This window comes from Hippocampus bargibanti, linkage group LG01, assembly GCF_051943395.1.
Source record: "Hippocampus bargibanti isolate YZ-2025 linkage group LG01, ASM5194339v1, whole genome shotgun sequence".
In the NCBI taxonomy this organism is placed as follows: Eukaryota; Metazoa; Chordata; class Actinopteri; order Syngnathiformes; family Syngnathidae; genus Hippocampus; species Hippocampus bargibanti.
Genome location: NC_142734.1, coordinates 31,320,282 through 31,343,542, shown reverse-complemented (window position 1 = coordinate 31,343,542; position 23,261 = coordinate 31,320,282). Strand labels below are relative to the sequence as shown.

At 40.8% G+C, this 23,261-nt stretch overlaps 1 long non-coding RNA gene across 1 annotated transcript; it reads left to right on the top strand.

Annotated features, from left to right (window-relative positions):
- Positions 1 to 6,797: 6,797 nt before the first annotated feature.
- Positions 6,798 to 22,853, top strand: LOC148903890 (uncharacterized). Its single transcript, XR_016116652.1, has 5 exons — positions 6,798 to 7,214; positions 15,791 to 16,054; positions 16,491 to 16,542; positions 22,474 to 22,534; positions 22,721 to 22,853. It is a non-coding gene; the product is annotated as an uncharacterized LOC148903890 (long non-coding RNA).
- Positions 22,854 to 23,261: the final 408 nt, after the last annotated feature.

Sequence of the window (23,261 nt, the reverse complement as noted above, 5' to 3'; positions counted from 1 at the left end):
GTGCGGTTTGACTCCTCAGCCCTGTGATTAGTCTAGCCCATAATATGTAAAGGTGGCCCGGCGGTAGTGGCTAATAGCCTCCCTGTCTCTATAAGTTATGGATGTAGCCTTTTGTGCTGGAGGGTCGGACATAAAGGTCCCCCTTTTTAATTCCCGCTCACCCATGGTCAGGCTAAATGGCTGACGATGGAATTGAAGGCCCGGGTTTTATTCCAGGACACAAACTCTGTTTGCCAAAAAAAAGCAAACAAAGAAAAAACAAATCTTATTGTCAAGACCTCTAACTGCTTTGATTACACTTTCCTTGACAAACAAAACTCACAAAAATATGGTATTCTACTCTCTCTGGTAGGCATTTTTTCAACACCAATATTTTTATGTCATATTAAAATGTTTCTCATTAATTATCTTTTTTGACTCCTAAAATGAAAACGTTGTTCTTTTGGTAATTATTATTTCCTTTTAATAAATATTATGTTTATAAACTTGGGATTTTAATGGTGACATGGATTTAAAAAAAAAAAAAATCAGTTTGTGTTGAGTTTGTGACATACTGTCATGGAAATGACATGGAAATGAAAATGTTTGCGCATGGAAAAAATAAAAATAAAAAACATCCATCCATCCATCCATCCATCCATCCATCCATCCATCCATCCATCCATCCATCCATCCATCCATCCATCCATCCATACCGCTTATTCCTCATTAGGTTTTTAAAAGAAAAAAGACAAAAAACATTAAGACAAATATAAAAAAGAAAAAATTGAAAACACCAAAAAAAAAAAAAAAAACATACAAAACAAAAAATATACTAAATAAAAAATAAACATACAAATAAAACATAAAAAAAGAAATTAGACATAAAACATAAACAAAACATAAAAATATGCAAACAAAATCAACCAAAAAATACAAAAATATAAAAATACAAAATATACACAAATAAAAAAATAAAAAAAATAAAACATAACACAAAGGTGCTATTTAAAGTCTGTGATTGTTTTGGTATTTAGTACACTGTGTTGTGGCTCGTGCAAACAACATATTTGACTTCCTATGGGCCACCGGACAGTTATCGCCTCGACCTCACGTGCGGAGGTGTAGGATTCAATTCCGGGTCCGTTCTTCCTGTGTGGAGCTTGCATGTTCTCCAGGAGCCTGTGTGGGTTTCTCTGGGTACTCTGGTTCCTTCCCACATTTCAAAAACATGCATACAGTAGTTGGCGGATATAATAAAAATGGTCTCAAAGTGCGAGTGTGATTGTGAGTGCATATGGTCATGCAATTGGCTGGCAACTGGTTTAGGGTGTCCCCACCTTCTGCCTGAAAACAGCTGGCACCCCCCTCAACAATCGTAGATTTGTAGATCGTCGTGGTTGGATGGATGGATATTGTCATTCAATAACGGCAAAGGGTAAAGAATTATGGCGTGCTTTATGTAGTTATATAGCTGTTTCTGAAAGTCCCCTATTTTTATCGTATCGTCACGCATTAACACTTCAATTCACTTCGATTCCTGTGCTGACTGCGTATGTGGCACAAGCAGTGGCTACATTGGTATTTAAATATGCCCTTTATGAATACTTTAGAACATGAGGGATGTAGTTTCCGCTTTTCGTAGCAAAAAATGCTTTTCAACGTGTATTTCAACAAACTGTTGGTGGTTCTTATTTGATGTGTCTTATAAATGACACTTCATGTCATTTTGAAGCCTAACGCTGTTTACTAATTGTTTCAGAAGTCGATCCTGATCATTTCCGAGTGGCTGTTTTTTTTCTTGTTTTCCGGAGTAGTTGATTAAAAATGCATAATTCTTCATAATTGAGCCATTTCTGTCGCTTTTTATATTTTAATCCAGTTTCAACGAAAACGTGGTACATGAATCAAATCTGACAGAACACACTCTTAATGTAATCACAGAGGCCTAATATGAATTGCAAATGTCTCACTGACTGAACTAGTATGCCAACACACACATTAAATGCATTTCCATTAATGTTACAAAATAAAATAATCATGACCGTTTCTTTCTTTCTTCTTCTGTTTTTCTTTCTTTCAAATCAACCATTTTAAAAACGTGCTAGGATGTTTTAGAACAGGGTTGATATGAAAATTGGAAATGTACAAGCGTCACATTAAATTGTGTCGCGGTTAGTGAATGATTTGTGACAAATTTTGGAATTGCAGCTCTCCGTGCGGCAGTTTGAAAGGCGCTTATAAATGAAATGTATTATTATTATCTTCTATCTTGAACAAGGATTATTCTCGAAATCAGCCCCTTGTTAAGCTTTGAACTTGAGACATCATATCACTGAGATGCCATCGTTTCACTGGAGATGCTGGGGAGTCAGTTCACTAATGACATCCCGCGATAAATATCATCCATTATCAACGAACAGACGCTATTAGATGCGCACACGGTTGCATTTACGTCCCGAAAATATCTCATCAGCGTTTGGAAAGTTTTGCTAAAAGAGATCGGGAATGAGCATTCCGCAGACATTGGCTTTGAAATAGAGAAGTACCTTTCAAAACAAGTCAATATCCAGCACAGAAGAAAGAGGTCCTAATTAGATTCATTTGCTCCTTGGATCAATGTTTTCCTAGGGATGTGAGTTATAAAGTCAGAGTGGAGCATAAATAATCAAAACCAAATAAAGATGTGTGTTTGGAGAAATACGGCTGATAGTGCTCATAAAATCTACGCCCAGCGAGCAAAAGCTAAATGAATATTTCACGAGGAGGGAGGGGGGGGGGGGGGTGAAAATAGCTCAGAAAGAGGAGAAACGGAAAAGGTGTGGCTTTCTAGAAAAAAAGGGGCTGACCTTGGCCAGCAGATTAGAGGTCTTCCTTCAGAGGGTACCTCGGCTGTACTTAGCGAAAAGTAGATAATGTGTTCATGTCACACACTTGTTGGAAATGGCAGATAAATGGATTCCCGCCATTATTTTCCCACCTAAGTGAAGTGAAGGAGGAAACGTTGCGGAGAGGACAAACCCAGTTATGACTGATAAGTGTCTAAAAGCTAATGAAGGCCGCCCAGGCCAAGGTCAATGGCAGAGAGTGAGATGCTCTGTGCTGCGGCATTGTCCCAGCGCTTAAATATAGGGGAAATATACATTGAGCTTTTAACACCTTGAAACGCGGCAGAGAGTCAGAAGTGAAATATGGCCGTGTAATGGCTTTTTAATGATGGCCTCCAAGACCGATATTCTGGCCTGAGATTGGAAATCAGAGGTGAACCTTGATATCACGGCGCTAAGTGCTTGTAATGCACCGTAACTTCTGGCCGGACGGTTGTGGGAGACACGTTGGGCCGGCAGATAAATGCTGCACAAGTGGACGGGACTCAGGACTTGTTCTGAGACCGGGCACGCTCTGATTTGTGGTTTTATACACGGGGCAAAATATCCGGATGACAGCCTCAGCCTGTTTGAATGTGGAAAGACCCACTCATACATTTACACGAGATAGCTCCAGAGATGGGCAATTTACAGATTTGGTGGGCCCGCCATGTCTCATTTTTAATTACCTCAAGCCGAACCAAAGTATTCAGTATTCACTCACATACATTTCGCAAATGCTTATTTACCAATTCATGGTACTGTTCAACATAGCAGAAGCAGGTCACTGACCATGTGACACGGTTTGAATTCCTAAAATACTCAAGTTTTACTTTAAAGGTATGCTTACCTTATTTTATGATTTTGACTTCAAGATGGTGCCGCGAAAGAGGCTGCCTTTACAGCAGCTCGTTTACTTTGTTCTTCTACTGTCACGGTTTGCAAGGTGGTGATGGCGGGTGCGGATCCCAAAAAGCAGGCAGGAGGGAGCAGGAGGTTGTTTGACAAATTGTATTAAATTAAAGGTCAGCAGGAACAAAATGTAAGACATCAAAATCAACTGAACAGTAAAAATACAAAGTATCAAAGGAAAACCAAGTGTAAAAGTCCGCCAAGGTTAAACAAACACATGCACAGCATACAACGCATGCGATTGCAGACAAAGGATGCAACAAACATGCAGCAAACAATGAACCGACACCGGATGGTCGAATAAAGTGATGTGGTGGGCCGGATTTGGCCCCCGGGTCTTGACTATGACACCAGTGATTTAAGGTGTAATGTTGAAAGCAAACAGCATCCATTGACGAAAAGAGATTGTCTCACATCTCCTGTCCCACATAAATCCGCTTCAGTTCCAAGGCGCGACAGTTCCACATACGCATCGGCGCTCTGCGCTGACGCTCCTTTCTTCTTATCGCGGGCTCCTCATGCCATGTACACATCCAGCCGCAGACTGTCCAACAGCACCGACCTTTCCGCTGAACAAAGCGGAAATGTAAGTGTAATATAGGGCCTACCTTTTTGACATTTCCTCCTTGATAATGTCAGACGGCGGTGAGGGATTAGCGCGATTGGAATAAGAGACTGCGGGTCACATGGAGTGTCGCTCCCTCGATTCGGGTACAAGCAGACCTTTGGCAGGACTTTCGGTTCCGACTTCCATCATCCAGTCACTAAGTGAATAATTGCAAAATAATAACACAATGGTGCAATATCATCCCCACGCAATCCACAAGCACGACCCCCCCCCCCTACTTAATGTCCTCTAAAGACCCATATTACACCCCAATTAGATGGCATTCTTGTTTCCTTACATGAAGGGCTTGACTCGTCTGCCTTGTCACCCTCCCTTGCCCTAATCAATTTCATTACTCCAGTTACAGGCGCAGCCCCGCCAAGCGGTGCCCTTAAACTTCAGCTCCTGCTTCAATCGATCAATAGTCCACGTCCCTGCCAAGGTTCCATTTAAAGTTCATTTATTTTAAGCCATCATATAAAACAAGACAGCGCATCGATGCGGCCCCCCACTTTGTTTTATTTGAACGAGGGTTTCCACCACGACACTCAAATCCACTCTGTTTTTGTAACGCCGTCGTTCTGGGAAGACCCTTGAGTCTAGGTCTGATGCTCTGCGTTGATCCGGTACCAGTAAATAAAATAAGTGTGTACAAATGGACGCAGCAAACATGTTAAGGCAACATTTCTGTTTTAGATGGCTATTATTTTGCCTGAATTAAGGTAAAAGTTACTCATGTCAAAAAGGAAAATGTATACGTGTAATCACCTTGAGGCAAGAAAATTGCTCTGAAATAAAATGCAGGTTCCTAAAATTACAATAAAACTGTGTCATGAGGCCAAAATAAATGTTAAATAATTTTGTGTTTTCTGGATTTTGGATGGGAGAAAGGTGCACATTTCTCCCCATCCAAAACAGTAGAGAAAGTGATTGCAACCACCTGGGAATGGCCAATTACCGCTGGGACCTGATTGGCCAGAAGCTCAGGTGAAGCACCTTTAAAACCAGACTGAGCCAGTCACTTTGAGGAGGAAGAAGAGGGAGAAAGGACAGCCTGGAGAGCAGTGTTACCAGTGGTCTGCCGAAAACTGACATCCATTGCAACTTCAAATAAAGAAAACTCACAATACCCTTCCTGCGTCTGGCTGCAACTTTTATCATCTTTCCACCTGCTTGCTGTCTCGCCGCACAACAAACTGGATATTCCATTTGCTTACCGATGAATTGCTTACCAAAAAAATGTGTCTGTTTTAATCATTCATCACTAGGTCTTCCATACATTTTGCTGTAATTTCAAGTCTTTGTTAGCTATGAATGTAAGCAAATAAAAAAAAATCAATTTGGACTGATTATCTTAGAATGAGATTCTGACTTTAAGTTCCTCACGATTGTAGATTTAACGGTAGTGAGCGAGTCAAACGCCGTGGGACTGACGCGAACAAACCAGAGCATATGTATGTATCTCCCTGGTCAGTCTAATGTCTTTGCGTGACAATGATGACAAATGTGCATTTTGTTTGCCAGTTAAATACTACTACTACTACTACTACTACTACTACTACTACTACTACTACTAATAATAATAATAATAATAATAATAATAATAATAATAATGCAGGTGAGCAGCAGCAGCCCTTCGCACCAGCGTTCACTCTAAGTAGAGTCCTGTACGAATAAAATGACAACTCGGAAAGACACAGAGAAAAGTGATACAGTATAAACCAATGGTTGATGTGACCTATTTGTCACTTTTTTACATGTTGATATGTAGGTAGGATCATGGCTGGACAAACATTTTAATTTGTTGAAAAGTTACATCATGTGTCTCATTTTCCATCTGATTGGAAGGCGGGATACTGCAACGTACCAACTGCTAATCAGAATCAGAATCAGAATCAGAATCAGAATCAGAATCAGAATACCTTTATTCGTCCCGCAATGGGGAAATTTGCAGTCCACAGCAGCAATTGAAGAGGGATGGGGGTAATGCATCACATTTTAACCATTTTCATGCATCAATAATGATGAGTTGCAATCTGAACTTTTTCAAGTTTGACAAGAGCCATTAAGTTGCCACATTTCCTTCTTTTCAGTTCCTCAGTGGATCTTTCAAGTGCAACAATGTTGCACTGCAACATGTTTAATGATCGCCTGGGAAATTATTTTCAATTATTGATGAAATATACCAAGGTTTGTCTTCTGCATTCCATTTATTTTTTACCCGTGATGCCTTTTGGGGACCAAGCTTTGATGCACAATGATATACAGAATTAAAGTGATACAATATTGAACATGGTGATATAGAAGATGAATGTGTATTTACCCAAGAAAACTTCATTACCATTCACAGGTTGACAGAGGCCCAAAATGGATTTGCAAATCTAAAAGGATGATTGCCTTTGAATATTGTCAATGTGGTCTTCCAATTTACATCAAAGTGCCGCTTCTCCCGAACTCCGAGTGAAGTTGTGTGTTGGGCGGATATTTTTCCATCCCTCCGCATCACTTTTCATGTGACACAGGAAAGGCTTGCTTATTATTTAGTCTGTGTGTTTCATGTCCAAGAGACCGACCGCGAGTTCACACTTGACTAGCCACACAGGCTGCTCGCATCTCAAATTGCATGACAGGTGTCAAGACAACCGCCGAGTGACTTCTGGGGACTTTGTTCATTTGTGCTGCTGGTGAGTCAGCGCGTGACGGCTCGGCCGCAACGGCGGGTGGGCTCCTCGGTTGTCCACTCACATGAGCACAAACGGGATGTCACGGGACATTTACTCTCACGACTTTCTCATGTACATTCATCATCACTTGACTGGAGGAGGAACAAAAATGGACGCCTATCAAAGGTAAAACTTTTCTGCAGTGAAATGTAAATTTCTCCGCTGTGAGACTAATAAAGGATAATCTAATCTAATCTAATGTAATCTAATCACATCCGGAATGTATACTGTCACAATGAATGGCAAATCGATTGTATAAAAAATTGAGAGCCTTGAATCAAGTTTTAAAAAAATACACTGATATCCACTTTTATCCACGTGTTCACTACTAAAACAAGTCATGTGACAAATGAACCCCCCCCCGCCACACACACACACACACACACACACACACACACACACACACACACACACACACACACACACACACACACACACACACACACACACACACACACACCTCTGCTAGATAGACAGCTAGATAGCTTGCTAGCTTGCTGTGAGGTTGATGGACTAACCCCTGTATCACCGAGCCGCCTCGAATAGCATATATTTAAAAAATAGTACATTTGATATCCTTGAAACATCGTATAGCACTTTGAGTTGTATTTTAATGTCTAAAAAGTGATACATAAAGTTTGATGGATTGATCAATCAAGATAGAACTAATTTATAGCATTCTCTCTTTGATGAATGACGTTCCTCAACTTCGTACCAACCATTTTTGATGTGTTCCCACAAAAGACTGAACCCATTAAGATGAAGAAGCTGCATTGATGTCATACATCTGAGCAAAGCATTTAAATATGGAACCTCTCCTTTTAGCTGTTTCAGAGAAAAAAAAAAGACTCATTAGATCTGACGTCCATTTGCCGCAAAATACATATTCCGGGGGATTCAGAAAATGTAACTGTTTTTTTTTCTTTCTTTAAATAAAACACACCTTCCATTCAACGACAATAGACAGTCACATTTCGTCATGGAGCTTTTATTACATTTAATTTAAATACCCACAATGTTAGTTTTAACAGTTAGGCTGAGCGAGTGGAACTCCTCTATGATAGAAGAGGCTTGATTTAGTTCGATGTTCAAAGGCAATAAAAATCCTGTTTGGCACAATGAGCATGTCAGCTTTGCCACATATGACAGAGGCCGCTTGCAGTGGCGCTTTGGCGGCAGGAGGCCCCCGTCCGTCTCTGCGAGTGATTTCTTTCAAACTTGGCCCAAACGACAGCATCTTGTTCTAATCAGGGATTTTGGCTGTGATAACTGCAGTGAGCGCTGTAGGACTTGGCAGCTGCTTGCATCGCTAACCGTGGCACTCGTACAAAATACACAAATATTTCCACAGTAATTATGTGTCAAGTCAAACAAGCAATTGAGGGCTTGGGGTGAATGTGTTGGGAGGCAGCTGAGAGTAAAAAACGAGCACGGTGAGTTACTTGGACGAACAAGTGGTACCCCAACAAGACAAATTAGGCCATCAGGCTTTTTAAAAGGAGACAGGATATTTTTAGGGGGTCCTGGCAAGCGCAACAGACGACACAGTGTCTTTGAAAGTTGAATTGAGCAGCATCATGTGTTGTTGCCAATGGATCGTTCCAATGGAGGAACCCTTGTGCAGCTCACAAGTTGGAGTTCAAAAGACTCAGTGGCTGACGAAAGGGACTAGGGCATTGTGAGATCATTGACTTGGGCTTTTTTGTGGTTTCTAAATGCTGATTTACGGAGCTATCTGGCATTTTCACTTAAAGATGAATCACAGTCATGCAATGTGGTTCAAACGTTGCTTTAAAAAGGCAAGACGTCAAAAGAATTCACAATTCTACCAAACCTATAAGCAGAAACTGCTTAGACCATGATGTAACGCTCATTTTGTTCCCAAAAGGGCGTAGCTGAGAGTCAGTGAAAACGTATACAATTTTCAAAAAAACAGTGCTATGTACATATTATTTTTCGCTATTGGGAAAATAAAACGATTGCTGTTTTTTGAAACTGTGCTGTCTGTCCGGCTGTCCATCCATCCATCCATCCATCCATCAACCAATGCATCCATCACCCATTGTGGGACGAATAAAGGTATTCTGATTCTGATTCTGTATTCTGATCCATCAATCCATCCATCTTTTCCCATGAATGTTAAACAACACCCATTGGTATTTGGTTTACCAAATACCACAAAAAAACCACAACTCAAATCGCCTTTTATGGACCAACAGCAAAAACAGGTAACCAGCAAAGTCAATGCGTTACATTTGACTGGATTGCCTTGAGATTAGATTTTTGCATGCTCCAAGTGGGAAATTTAAAACGTCCTTGCAGCGTAAAACTGCTGCCACACGAACCAAGTTTCAGATGAATGTCAGCGAAAAGGAATTACTTAACCCAAAAGTGAGCACCGTTTAGTCGACCCCTGCATGGCGGTACAGTCCTCCACAAAATAGGAAGCAAGCTATTTTACACATCCACTTAAGCCCGCTCACATAGGTATTGTGTGACCTTCAAGCTCCAAGTATCAGCGTACCTGATTTAAAGCTTGCTTATCCAAACAGGACACCAAGCACTTGTCAATTCAGCAAAAACAATATCCCTGTGCGTGTCAGCGCCCCCTCCCACACACACACACACACACACACACATGCACGCACGCACACACACACACACACACACACACACACACACACACACACACACACACACACACACACACACACACACACGCACACACACACACACACACACACACACACACGCACACGCACACACACACACACACACACACACACACACACACACACACAAACACATCACGGGCTTTCAAAAGGGGCTTACACAGGATCAGGTACTTGAAAAGTGGCCTCGCAGAAATGTGTGCCTCTAGGTCAAGTCCCATTTAAATTTTTGTTCTTCATTGGTTTGCTGGCCGAGTGGCAGGACTCGCATGCGATTTATAGTCTTTATATTTAGCTTATTGTTGACAGACTCAATCTTCAGTCGTGAAGATTAAAGTCGATTGTACAGATAAATTCAAGATGCAGTTTATGTGCTTCTGGTGGGCCGGGCTTACTACGAAGAAAACAGAAACGATTGTCCGGGTCCCTGAGACTTCAAGGGTGTTAAGTCCTGAGACTCAACAACTTATAAAAATACATAAATGCAGTTTTATTTGATTTAAAGCAATTATATTTGTTTTTCTGAATGGGACCTTAAGGACTACTGTATTCAATTGAATTCATTGAACTTGATTGTATGGCTTGAAACGAAGTTGTGTAACCACATATTTTAATTGAAACTTTTTCCCGCTACGGGATATTTCATTTGATTTATTTATCTGTTTATCCACACAAGTATGTATGGAAGTAATTATTTACAATGATGGTTCGTGTTGATAAGAAACAAACATCATATAATGTTATATGTATGTAAATACACAAAAAGCCATTTTCTAAAAAAATGCTGGAGATGAAATCCTCTTTCAAAATGATCTGCAAAAAAACACTGAATTTAATTCCACTGTATTTATACAGCAGCATTTTAAAACAACCACTGCCGGGTCAGTATTTTGTTTGATTGTCATTTATTTTGTGCAATGATGTATCAACATTCGCTGAAAAGCTAGCCAAGGACAGCACAAGAAGAGGAGAGGCGGATTGGTTAAAATGCATGAAATGCGTTACAGCAAACAGCAATTATGAGAAAGATTGCTTTACTTTTGTGCAACATGTGACACAATCAGTTTTCTGCTCTTTATTTAGGAGTTTTTTTAAGTCCCTAAATAAAAACGGCTCAGGTCTTAGTTCCCATTTCAATTTGATGAGGTTTCCTTTCATATGTAATATGGGAACTGAGAAATAAGTTTTTGTGCTTGGATTCTATTTCTTATTTAAATGCTCACATTGTCTGCTCCCCCTCCCCAGAAAAATGATTTCCCTTCTCACTCCGCTACACAAAGCCTAACTTCCCAGGTGTCTGCTACAGATGGCGTTAAAAATGTACCCGCTTTTTGAAGATGTTGTCTTGGGTTGCTGTGTAAATTCATTATTAAGGATATCCTTGGCTGGCTCTTATTATTGTCATGTTATTTTTTTTGGATGAAAACGTCTTGATTACCAGTGAAGTGAAGGATGAAGACGCAAGCCCCTGGATATTTCATTCGCGCAACTGTGCAAAATCAAAAAAGTTTTAATGAAAAGTCTGATTAGAATCTGAACAATGAAAAAGTCCTGCAGGCTTTCATTGTCATCTTGCAGTGATATACTTTTAACCACAGAGAAGGAATCATGAGAGAACTCATCTATGGTTGTTTGTGGCTCAACACCAAACAAACTAAAGTAAAATTGTTGTGCTAGTTCAGTATATAGTACACAACATGCTACAAAAATCTATCCATCTATGGACCCTATCCCAGACAGCTTCCGGCAGTAGTGATACCCTGAACTGGTTCCCAGCCAATTGCATAGAATGCTCTAAACAAGGGACAATTTGGAGAGTTCAATCAGCCTGCCATGCATGTTTTTGGAATATGGGAGTAAACCGCAGTACCCGGAGAAAACCCACGCAGGCATGTGGAGAATAATTGAACCCACGACCTCTGCACTGTGAGATTGACGTCAACCAATGGACCTCATTTGCCACAAAAATGTCCTCATTAATTTTTCCAAGTTCTCTTCTCCTTGCCCATATTTGTTTTCATTTTATTTATTTATTTATTCAATAAATCGATTGAATAAAAAAACATTCAAATCTCAAAGGGGCCACTGGAAAATGTTGCCACGTGAGTCCAGTGGGCTTCTCGTGGGGCCAAAGTGGTTCTTGGATGGATGATGACCCTGATAGTCAATTATTAGAATACATGCAGTCTTTTGGAAATTTCCGTCTCCACACCCTGCGCTTTTTTTACACATAGACTATAACATCCCGGTTTGAACATGTTTACTATAACCCCCACTCCCTTAAAACTGCCCATTCCCTTTTTGTCACTCACTGAAGTCTGCCACTTAAAAAGCACTGAGCAGACATTGTTTTTGTTGTTGGTTGTGCTTCCACTCTCGAGTTGTTAGCCAGTGGGGGGCGCTTTAGCAGTGTTGGATCACAAAACGGTACGTCAAAGTGTTCAAACTTTCTTAACGTGAATTCCTTTCATATTGTGTGATCGGTACTTCCATGCAGATCATTAACAAAAACGAATGAATAAAAATAAAATAAAAGAAGAATAAAAAAATGACTACAGCTAAAATTGTCACACTTTGTATGCTGATTGTAATTTTATCATTTGCATTAGTGAACCACGACATTGCAGCGTACTATTAGATGTTTCTTATATTCCGTAAATAACGAAATAATAGTGGAATATGGTGTTACACAATATATTTGGCAAAGTTGAGCTTTATAATCTTTGTCATGGGGTATTTTGGAGTCAAGTGTGAATGTATCAAAGAAATAATGGTCATGACAATAGGAGGAAAAAGAAGAAAAGAGAGTCAGTGTTGACATTCTCTGTCAAGTCAGAGCATCTTGTTGAGGGTCAAAGTGTCTTTTCTCAGATTTCAGTTCATTCGCACCAAGACAATGTGACGCCTCACTCCCACTAGAAGTCAATATCTGCAATGCAAAGGGAGCACGATCACCAAAAAATGAGACTCCAAAGGACTCCGGATGGAGGAGAAGTTGAGTTTTATTTCAGAGGAAACAAACAGTCGGGAAGAGAGGAAACAGCAAACTCTTGTCGTCGCATATTAAACTGGCTTTATAGAAAATGAAACCTTTCGGAGGTTGCCGTAAAAGAACAGAGTGCATTTGTCTTTTTGTTGCGCTCTAACAAGGCAGCGGTATCCGCACAAGACAATGTGATCACGTATTTTAAATTTGAACCCTATTTTATTCTTAGTGTTATGTATTTTCTCATTCCCTGGCTCGGCATCTTTGTGAACCAGATGTGCCTCCACGTTGAAGAATTATTTCTCCTTCCCCTGAGTCAAATAAACACAATCAATATTGCTCTCAGGCCTTGAAATATTACATTCATGTTCCATGTGGTGACATTTTAGCTGGAATTTTCAAACCCATCACACAGGCCCAAATTAATATTTATCAGCAAGAGGCTTTTATGCTGTGCAAAACGGCATGAGCGTGAACTCTAATAATCTTATCCTGTTTGCGGGGGGAATGGTGACAATGGAATGCTGGAACATTTTGGTGGGTGCAAGTGAACTGGTTGTCTTTATGTGGTCACAGGCAGACCAAAAAAATCATAATAAAAAATATTGTCAAGATCTGTAAATCGTTTTAATATTTTGCACACTTTACACTAAGAGGGTGGCGAGACTTGACTAAGGGAAGGCGAAGGTGGGGGTTTTGCGGGGGCTCAGCATTGATATTATTATTTATTCAGCTATGTTAAACAATTTGCCCTTCCTATCCTTGCTGATCAGAGCAGAAATGGCAAAGAAATTCCGCCAAGATCGATACCTCAATATGTACTTGAACATAAAGACAGAGTGTTGAAAAAGGGGGAGAATCGTTAATGCACATGCATGCTTAAGTTAATGTTGGATGGCCCTTTTCATTTTCTTCCTCTCCCCCCTTGTTACCCCCAACACAAGCAAAATCTTTCCAAGGCTCATCCTGCCAATCCAGTGAATTGTTATGCATCTACGACCATAGGGAATAACATTCTATCGTTTATAGATCTGTTTTAAATTATTCCTGTCATTGAGCCTCAAATTTATGCTGCCATTGATCCAGCAAGGAAAATATGAAACGAATTGAGGTTGCTATTTGAGGACCTGCGGGTCAAGGAGATTTTAACATTGCTATTATTGAGCGTGGCATCTGTCGTTTTTCACAGAGGCCGTTGCCCTCCTCACTTTCGATGCTCTTCATTGCCAGACTGGGAGTATAAACGCTCCCAATCTGACGACTACAAGGTGAAATGCAGAAAAAATGGATGCAAATAGAGCACAATGTAAACGGTCTGAATTGAAAAAGGAAATGACAAGAAAAGCCAGAACGTGTAGACCCCAAACTAAGAGTCAGAATGAAACAAGTCTACTCACTGACATCTCATGCAAAAAAAAAAAAAACAAAAACAATCAACAACAACAAAAAACACGAGACAAATTCCTTGCTTGGGATTTCGACAAAACTCAAACATGGAGACAGACTCATCGGCAAGGCGATGACGGGTACGCCGTGGGCGGAACGCCCTCCACTTTAGTTGCAACTTAGACACAAAACAAAACAGAACCTGACAATGATAATGGATTCATTTCACTAAAACTGAACATGTCGCTGATGTCTAGTTACTAGCTTATTTTTGTCTGGTCACTTGTTGCTAGGCAGAATTCATATGCCCCCCATTCATTAACTTTCTTCTGTTCATACAGAGTTAGATTTCAGGGCAGCATCTTAAGCACAGAATCTAAGATATTATAATTATAATAATAATAAGAATACATGTTATTGCCTTCACATCACAAACAGTAGAGCAATAAAGATATGTTTCTTCCCAGCCACTTCATCTAGCTTTTTGACAAGGCCCTCTGAGAGAAAGTCCCGCAGCCTGTCCTGTGTCATCTGTCGCCTTCTCTTGGTGGTGGATGCCCGTATCACTTCACCAGGGAGATGTTCAAGAGACATTTAAATCAAATGCCCAAGCCACCTCATCTGACTCCTATCAATATAGCTACGCAGTAGCTCCTCGCTAGCCCTGAATGGTCAAACGTCCCTAAGAGCGCAGACAATGTGCGTAGAACACAAACTCAACCGCTTGTGTCCTGGATCAGGTTGTTTTATTGACAATCCACCACTCGACAATGTTTTGATTGTCGAGTGGTGATCAGAATCAGAATCAGAATCAGAATCATCTTTATTGCCAAGTATGTAGAACACACAAGGAATTTGTTTCTGGTAGAACACGCTGCACTAGTATCGTCGTCAAAAAAACTGCTAAGTGGCACTATACAGTTCCATTTTGGCTACTGTTGAAGAGTTCAAAGAGTTAATGGCTTGGGGGAAGAAGCTGTTTAAATGTCTGCTGGATTTGGTGTGCATGGATCGGTAGCGCCTGCCTGAGGGGAGTAGCTGGAAAAGGTGGTGGGCAGGGTGCGGAGGGTCCAGTAGGATTTTCCGCGCCCTTGTTCGTAATAATAATTGATTTGTAAATTGATTGATAAATTGAGTTTCCCTCCACCATCCTTTTCTGTTTGAGTACTAGGGTCGCACATTTGGGAGTGCTGATTATCATCCAAACCGCTTGACATTTGACTGCGAACCACTCAAATATGAAACTAAGAGGGCAACTTGGGCAGGGATTCAGAAGCACATCGTCTGCAAAATTCAGCATGCAAGAACAACCACGTACATTCTCCAGATCTCACTAGACTTGTCTCCTAAGAGTTTTTAACTACCTCAGTGAGAAAAAAAATGTCTGATGTCATTTACAGCCACCACAGGGTGCCTGTCACTCTGATGAGAATAAATATGAGAGGGGTATGTTTATCTTTTCTTGTCCATTTTCCAAACATACTCTAGTAATTGACTTTGGGTCAACGACATTCTCCACAAATATGAAGAAAAGACGCTTGAAAAATTAAGATATTTGCTCCTCCAACATGCTCTGACAGCACTTCTCTTCGCAGAAAAGACTTTGTATGTTGCTCCATCCTGTGGCAGTGAGCATCTATTATGTGTCTGATTGGCAGAGGGTGGCAGAGCATTGCACTCTTTGCCTCAGAGCGCAGAGTGGAAACGAGCCAGGTGTTGTGGTAACAGACTTCCCCTGTGGCCCACTGATGAAGAACATCTGGAGTGCTTCTGTTCCGCCACTTCTTTCCTGTCCCCAATATGACCAGGCGATGTAGCTAACAGTGCGATGCATGTCGACACATGGCTCCAAGGTCCCCCGATAGAAGTGGAGACGCTCCGATAGTCCTTCCGTGACAGGTCCTCCCAATCCACACATACATGTAATCTTTTTCCCCTTTTTTCTGTCACATTATAACATTAATTCCGTGCACCAATCTCCATCCAATATTAGCCGTTCCATAGGCAGATTAATATCTAGCAGAGTGTGAACTGTTGCCAAATATAGAAAAAAACTGTGGTAAATTAGCACAAGATGCAACAAGATGCAAAATTGCTCATGACCTCACTTGTACTTGCGCCCATAAATCGATTTAAAATAAAGACACAGCATAATTTACATTTTTTGGTAAACATTTCTCCATGGTCACTCTGAGACGCTAGTCGGAGATTATGAGTTTGACAGATGTACCCTGCTTTATACTGTAACTGCTGAAAGCATCTCAATGTTTTTTTTTGATTGAAAAAAAAAACATACAAGAAAAAATAATAATAACAATAAAAGCCGAGTACTCCTGTTGTGTTTTTTGTCCTTCCAAGTCCACGGAGGAGTTAAATCTGCTGGAAGTCTGCCCCGCTGGCCAAATGAAGGGTAAGCACAGTGATCCAAAACACCCTCTGTATAAATAAAACAATATATAGAAATGTACAACACTGGAATTTAATTTTCCTACCACCATCCATTTATATAATACATGAAATGAACCTCAAATTAATTTGCACCGAGGCTCTAAAGTAACAATGTAATCTCAGCGTTATAGTGCGGTTGCAAATGGATTTCTGTCTCTAGTAATTTTATAAGAAGCACTCCAGAGGTCACCTTAAAAGATGTCGCTATTTTTTAAAAGCGCAAACTACCCCATGGCCTGTCAGCAAAAGGGAATCTCAGCGAGGCAATCTGTTTTGTGCTATCGATTTGTCTGCAGTTGCACCTTGTCACATGCTTTGCCTGTTAGCTTTGCTCCTATTGGCAGAGGTGACTAATATTATACCCGCACGTCTGTAATAGAGTGAGGTGTCTATGCTTACGAGTGTGCAATCTGCTCCTTCCTGACCACTGCGCAATGACTGGAATGTGTGAACGGTTTAAAGGCCCAAGATGATATTACATGGAACAACAAGAACATCACAGCCGCATTGGAAAGAAATGCTTTATTTTCACAGAAGTGCTGGGGGCGGGGTGATGGAGTTCCGTTTCTGCTAGTGTATGTTAACACAATAGCAAATCACAGCACATACAGTAAAGTCTCGTTATATCGATATTCAAGGGAGTCTGAAAAAATATCGATATAACCGGGACTATCGATATATCCGACCCTGTTTGCATGTAATTTTCTCCGTGTGTGCATAGAAATAGTATCAATATAACCGGGACTATCGATATAACCGTATCGATATAACGAGACTTTACTGTATTTGAAAAACACTTCTAGGCCATAAATATTAAAACAATCCAAAAGAAAAACAGCCACTCAGCAAAATACAGCAGTCTCTTCTTTTATATACAGTAAAGTCTCGTTATATCGATATTCAAGGGAGTCCGAAAAAATATCGATATAACCGGGACTATCGATATATCCGACCCTGTCTGCATGTCATTTTCTCCGTGCGTGCATAGAAATAGTATCGATATAACCGGGACTATCGATATATCCGATATCGATATAACGAGACTTTACTGTATATATATTTTTATTTTATTTGTAATTTTTTTACACTTTTACAACTTTTGTTAAAATCGCTTTTGCGCTTTATGCATAATCCTTTCAACTGTATCCTTCTTATTGTCTACTCACTTGGGGATCTATTTTTTGTGCCTGTCGAAATTCTAGTACAAACCATGGTATATCTATACACAGAGGTGCGGTTTTCTTTCGTTTAATATTTTCACAGTAGCACGCAGTTAGAAACGGCTGGTTGCGCCGTTGTGGGTGTGAACACAGCCAATGGATCGGCTTCTTGAATTCCCTTTAAATTCAGCGCCATAAAGACATACAGTCGACGAGGCAATAGGATAATCTGACTCACTGGAATCCACACACGGAATCAACACGTACAAAGTACGTTTATAAGTAACTGAAAGCAGACCGCCATTGGTGGATGATGTAAAGTTGGCTAGGGCGATCTCAAATCAGCACTGTGAAGTGGGCACATCTGCAATCCCGGTTGTTGGGTCGATGAAAATCGAATCCTCAGTGTCACATCGATTGATTATTGTAATAAAACATTATTTAAAGACAAAGCCTTGGGCTGTCCCAAGACGTTTATACACCACTCTCACTACCCCACAGGCACATGTATTGTTCAAACAAAGTCGTGGATCATTCTGCTGTTTCCGTTATAAAACGTATTATCAGAAGCTGAATAGTAAAATGTGTTGCGTGTATGAAGTCCCTTCGAGTACAAAGGGGTAAAAGAGGGAAAAATAGGGGTCACAAGGACTGAAAAGCCATTAACGTGGCGTCTTTTCCATTTCAAAAAAAGGGCAAATATCTGACATATGTCGAGCAGCAGCTGTCAGGAAATCAGTCAGTGCAGCCAGAATGAATGTCATCTTGCACTTCAAATCCACTCAGCATTTACAGAACTTTTTCATACGTCACATGAGCCCACCCCGATAACTCCTCCAGCCATAACTCCGCACCTAAATTTAGGCTATATATTAAAGCTCTTCCAGGCTGGACACGATCTGACTTTTACCTTTTTTGGGGGGTGTTAAAAAGGCAGGCGGATCGGAGGCTGCCCTTGTGCAGTGTTTAGTTTTCAAATTACCACCCAGACTGTGAAGGTCGTTCAGAATATACAGTGTGACATGATTCGTTTGGAAAAAAAAGGCTTTTATGAGGCTTTCACAACTGCATTGTTTGAGAACGATCCAATAAGACAGTGGTGTTGCTTAAAAAACAATGTGGACAGCATCAATGCTATATAACTTTATTGATTGAAGCGTCTTTCTTCACAGTAATGTCACAAGAGTGACAATAAATGATTCACTGTGATTCGTGATGACATTGTGTGTCGCTCTTGTCCTTCAGTCATCCCCAAAGCAAACCAGATCAGATGGCTTGTAAATTTCTTCATTTCAGCAGTTTATGGATCGTCCAGTTGCTGTGTTCATACACCAACCTTAAATGTGACTCCCACCGTCGCTTTTTGTGTCTCAACGTTTTCTCCAAAGGAGGAATTTAGGGATCAGAAAGTTTTATAAATAGGCCTTCTATCAAGTTCCAGAACAGGTGTGACCTCTGTGTCCGAAAACTGAACACTTTGAGTGAGTGGTGTTCACTGAAGCAATCATCAAGGGAGGGAGGGGAACTGAAGTGCCTTCAACTTTATCATAGTAAAACCATCCCTTGGGATGTGATAATGTGGCAGCAAAAACATAATCCAGCCAGCCAGCCAGATCGCTATCCAGCGATCCATCCAGCTAGTTACCTATCCATCCAGCTAGCTAGCCAGCCAACTACATATATAGCCAGCCAGCTAGCTATCTAGCCAGCCAGCTAGCCATCGACCTGGACACCTAGTCATTGACCTAGCCAGCAAACCATCAAACTAGCCAGCTAGCCATCGACCGAGCCAGCTAGCCATCAACCTAGCCAGCTATCCATCCATCCATCTATCTATCTATCCATCCATCCACTCAAAGGCACCCATCCATCCATCGACCCACCCATAACCATCGATCCATCCGCCCCTCCCACCTTTTCCCCCCTCCATCCATCCATCCATCCATCCATCCATCCATCCATCCATCCATCCATCCATCCATCCATCCATCCATCCGTCCGTCCATCCATCCATCCATCCATCCATCCATCCATCCATCAACATCCATCGGAAAAAAACCCTTGTGAAGCACAATATGTTTTGAATTATAATATTAACCATGTTTTTGTAGCGAGGATGAAACCCACCCCATTCTTCTTTTCTGTTTTTCATGATGATGCTTCCACATTGACATTCAAATGTTGGAGTAACTCTTTCAGCTTAGTATGTACAGTAAACTGGTTCTTCCAAATGTCCATGAATCAGAATTTTGACTCTATGAGTATTGGCTCTTTGTAAATAACATTTTGGGCTGTTTTGGCATCAGTGAGCAGCTGGGGGGGGGGGGGGGGGGGGGTCACCAGATCCAACAGATCAGGGGTCTCAAACTCATTTTCATTGAGGGCCAGATTTTAATTAGTTTCCATTGGAGGGTCTTTATGACTGAAACCAGAAAGAATGTGAATGAGTTGACCAGCATTGGGAGTCAACTTAGCTGAGTTACCCCACAACCCCACAGCCACAGTGAAGAGCACTGCCTCTTTTTGTCCTCTGTAATATTGCCCTGATATGACTCAAATAGTATATCATATTGTACTGTAAATCTCTCAGTTCTGTTTTTCACAGTGGCTTTAATGCAAATTTACATGTCCCACCTATAGAGGAAGAATTGGAGGGAAAAAAAAACAAAGCAAGACCAGCGACTTTGGATTGAATTTATAGGGTACGAGGGGCTCAGGTGTGCATGTTCACATCTGTCAATATCAGACAGAGAGCAATGTGTGAATGATTGCCCCCAAGATGAAATGTTAGGATCTCAAGAAGTAGTGAACAAAAAAAAAAAAACAAATTAGATAAACAAAAATAGTATCACTTGCAAGCATCTTAATACATACCATACATTACAAGTTGGAAAGTTGAAAAATTAAACTTCAAGGAGCATTTGGGCCCCGAGGGAATAATTATGGTCCATCATAAAACTTTATCACAGTGTGAGACAAACAGAGTGACAGAGACAAAGCTGATTGCTCAAATATGGGCTAAACAAAGACACTCAGCCATGCATGACTGATGTGCTCCACACTTCAGTCCTCTTAAAGTGATGATTTAAGAGCTACAGAGTGATCATTCTACATGTGTCAAAAAGGAGGGGTCCATTTCTGCCTCGTGTCTCGGGCTAGTAATCAGTTTATATTTTTTTCTCATGCCCTAAAGTTGGAAACGTAAACGTGCAACCAAATTCGTTTTGAACCGTTGGTCAAATTCATATTTGTTGATTGCCTCAAACAAATACTGTTGTCCCTATTGGGGATAATGGGAGAATCGTAAAAAAACAAAACCCTATGGGTAATTTTAAAAGAACATTCTTAACAGTCTGACAGGTATAAAAATAATCACGTGTTGTAAAATCAATTAAAGAGTCAGTCATAATTTTCATGATGAAAACACACTTGACTTAATAGTGACCAAGTCATATAGTGAGCCACTGCATCAAATGTGTCTAGTTTGCCTCACCCAATTTCAGGTATGTGATAAATTCTCAATCTTTATGTGGTGCCCCTAGTTGTGTCTGTTCCTTCCGAAAGAGGAAGGGTCACAAAAAGCCACCTTTCCATTTCCCCCCCAAAGTTTTTGTTCAATGGGCCCAAACACTTACCCTCCCAGTGTATAACGTCTGTGTGATCAATTTCTGGGTGACCGCATTATATTGCATATATTAATGGCCTTTGCAAAGATGCAATATGCCAAATATCCTGCCGAGAGAAAATCAAAACCTGGATGGCACAAAACTTCTCGAACTTCAATGAAAAGAAGGCAGAAGTGATACAGATTTTTCCCAGTGTCCCATGAACATCTTATCCTGTAGACTTGGGCCCCCAGGCTCCTTCTGAAGTCAACAGTCTCAAACATGGGTCTTAAACTGGACATTGACTTTACACTTGACTGACAAATTGCTGCTGTTGTTAAATCTAGCTTCTTTCATCTGAGGCAAATGGCTAAAATAAAACCGCTCCTTTCTCATGAGCACCTTGAAGCAGTAATTCATGCCTTTGTCATATCTCGGCTCCATTACTGTAACGCACTTTACTTTGGAGTCAGTCAATCCTCCATGAAGCTGGTCCAGAATGCTGCTGCTCGCCTCTTGACTGGTACTCATAAGAGGAAGCACATAACTTCTACTCTGGCATCCCTTCACTGGCTCCCTATACATTTTAGAGTTATTTTCAAGAGCTTATACTTTTTTTTTCAAATCCTAAAATGGCCTCGCGCCTCCTTACCAATCGGAGCTCATCTACCCCTACACATTTTCCCGGCGCCTCAGGTCTGCTGACCAGCCATTTTTAGATGTGCCAAAAACTAATCGGAGGTTCAGAGGGGATCGAGCCCTTTCCGTTGCTGGTCCCACTCTCTGATTCCAGAGAGTGGGACCAGCCACTGAGCATTCGGCAAGCCCCCTCACTGCCCATCTTTAAAAGCCGTCTCAAAAGTCACTTGTACTCTTTTGCATTTGACTCAGCATGATTCCGACTTGATCATGGTATCACTCCCTGGTGATTTCTACTATCTTTGTGACTGCTTTATTTCCTGTATATGATACATGTCCTTGTTAAGTACTTTGTTACATCTTCAGCTGTTGTTAAAGCGCTATATAAATCAATATGGATTGTATTGTATTGTAGGAAGAACAGACTGCTAAACAGTAGCCTAACTTTTATATATTTTTCTTTTTTTTCAATGCACTGTGAGTCTGTAGGTGAAATCTACCATGGAAAATTCAAAGCAGCGAAAAATCAAGAAGCAAGACTAATTATGTGGTAAATACATTACACATGCAACTCTGTCATTTTATCACGATGAACAATTTGGGAATGACCACGTTATGAAAAACACTCACCACAACCAGTTGGGGAGGTCATGAAAATGAAAAGCCTGTAATCAGAAAGTGTATAGGTACACTGGTACTAGTACATTCTTGTTCTTTGTTTTTCTTTGTCTCGCAGTCTCCCTCAAGCGGTGTTTGATGGGGAGGCTCACTGTTGATCGGCCAACGTGCAGGTCTTTAACTACAATACTGTTGTGCGGCGCCAAAGTCAATGATACATCTGGAATTAAAATAAAATAAATTAACAGAAAATGCATGACCAATTTTAATTGCGTGTGTGGGGGGGAGGGTGTCCATCCGAACACTGGTTACATAGTACAAAGAAAATTGTGAGCTTGACGTGAACAAAGGATGTGCCATACCTTTAGCCAAACAAAGTCGTAATTGAGCAACTCATGCTGAAACGCTCCTGAAACTGGTTAATCAACATTTTCACCTCCATAAGAACATGCCGTTCCAATAATGATTTTTGACGTTAGCTCAATGTACACACCCGACCAGCAAGGTTATGTTCTGTTTTTGCTATTTTCTTTCAACTTGCTTGTTCGACTGGCCCCGTCATGCCAAATGCAAAAAACGGGAAGTTAGGGAATTGCAGACAACGGGTAATGGTGGGTAAAATGTAACGTTTCATGCCGCTCCCTTGTCCTCAAGTGTCC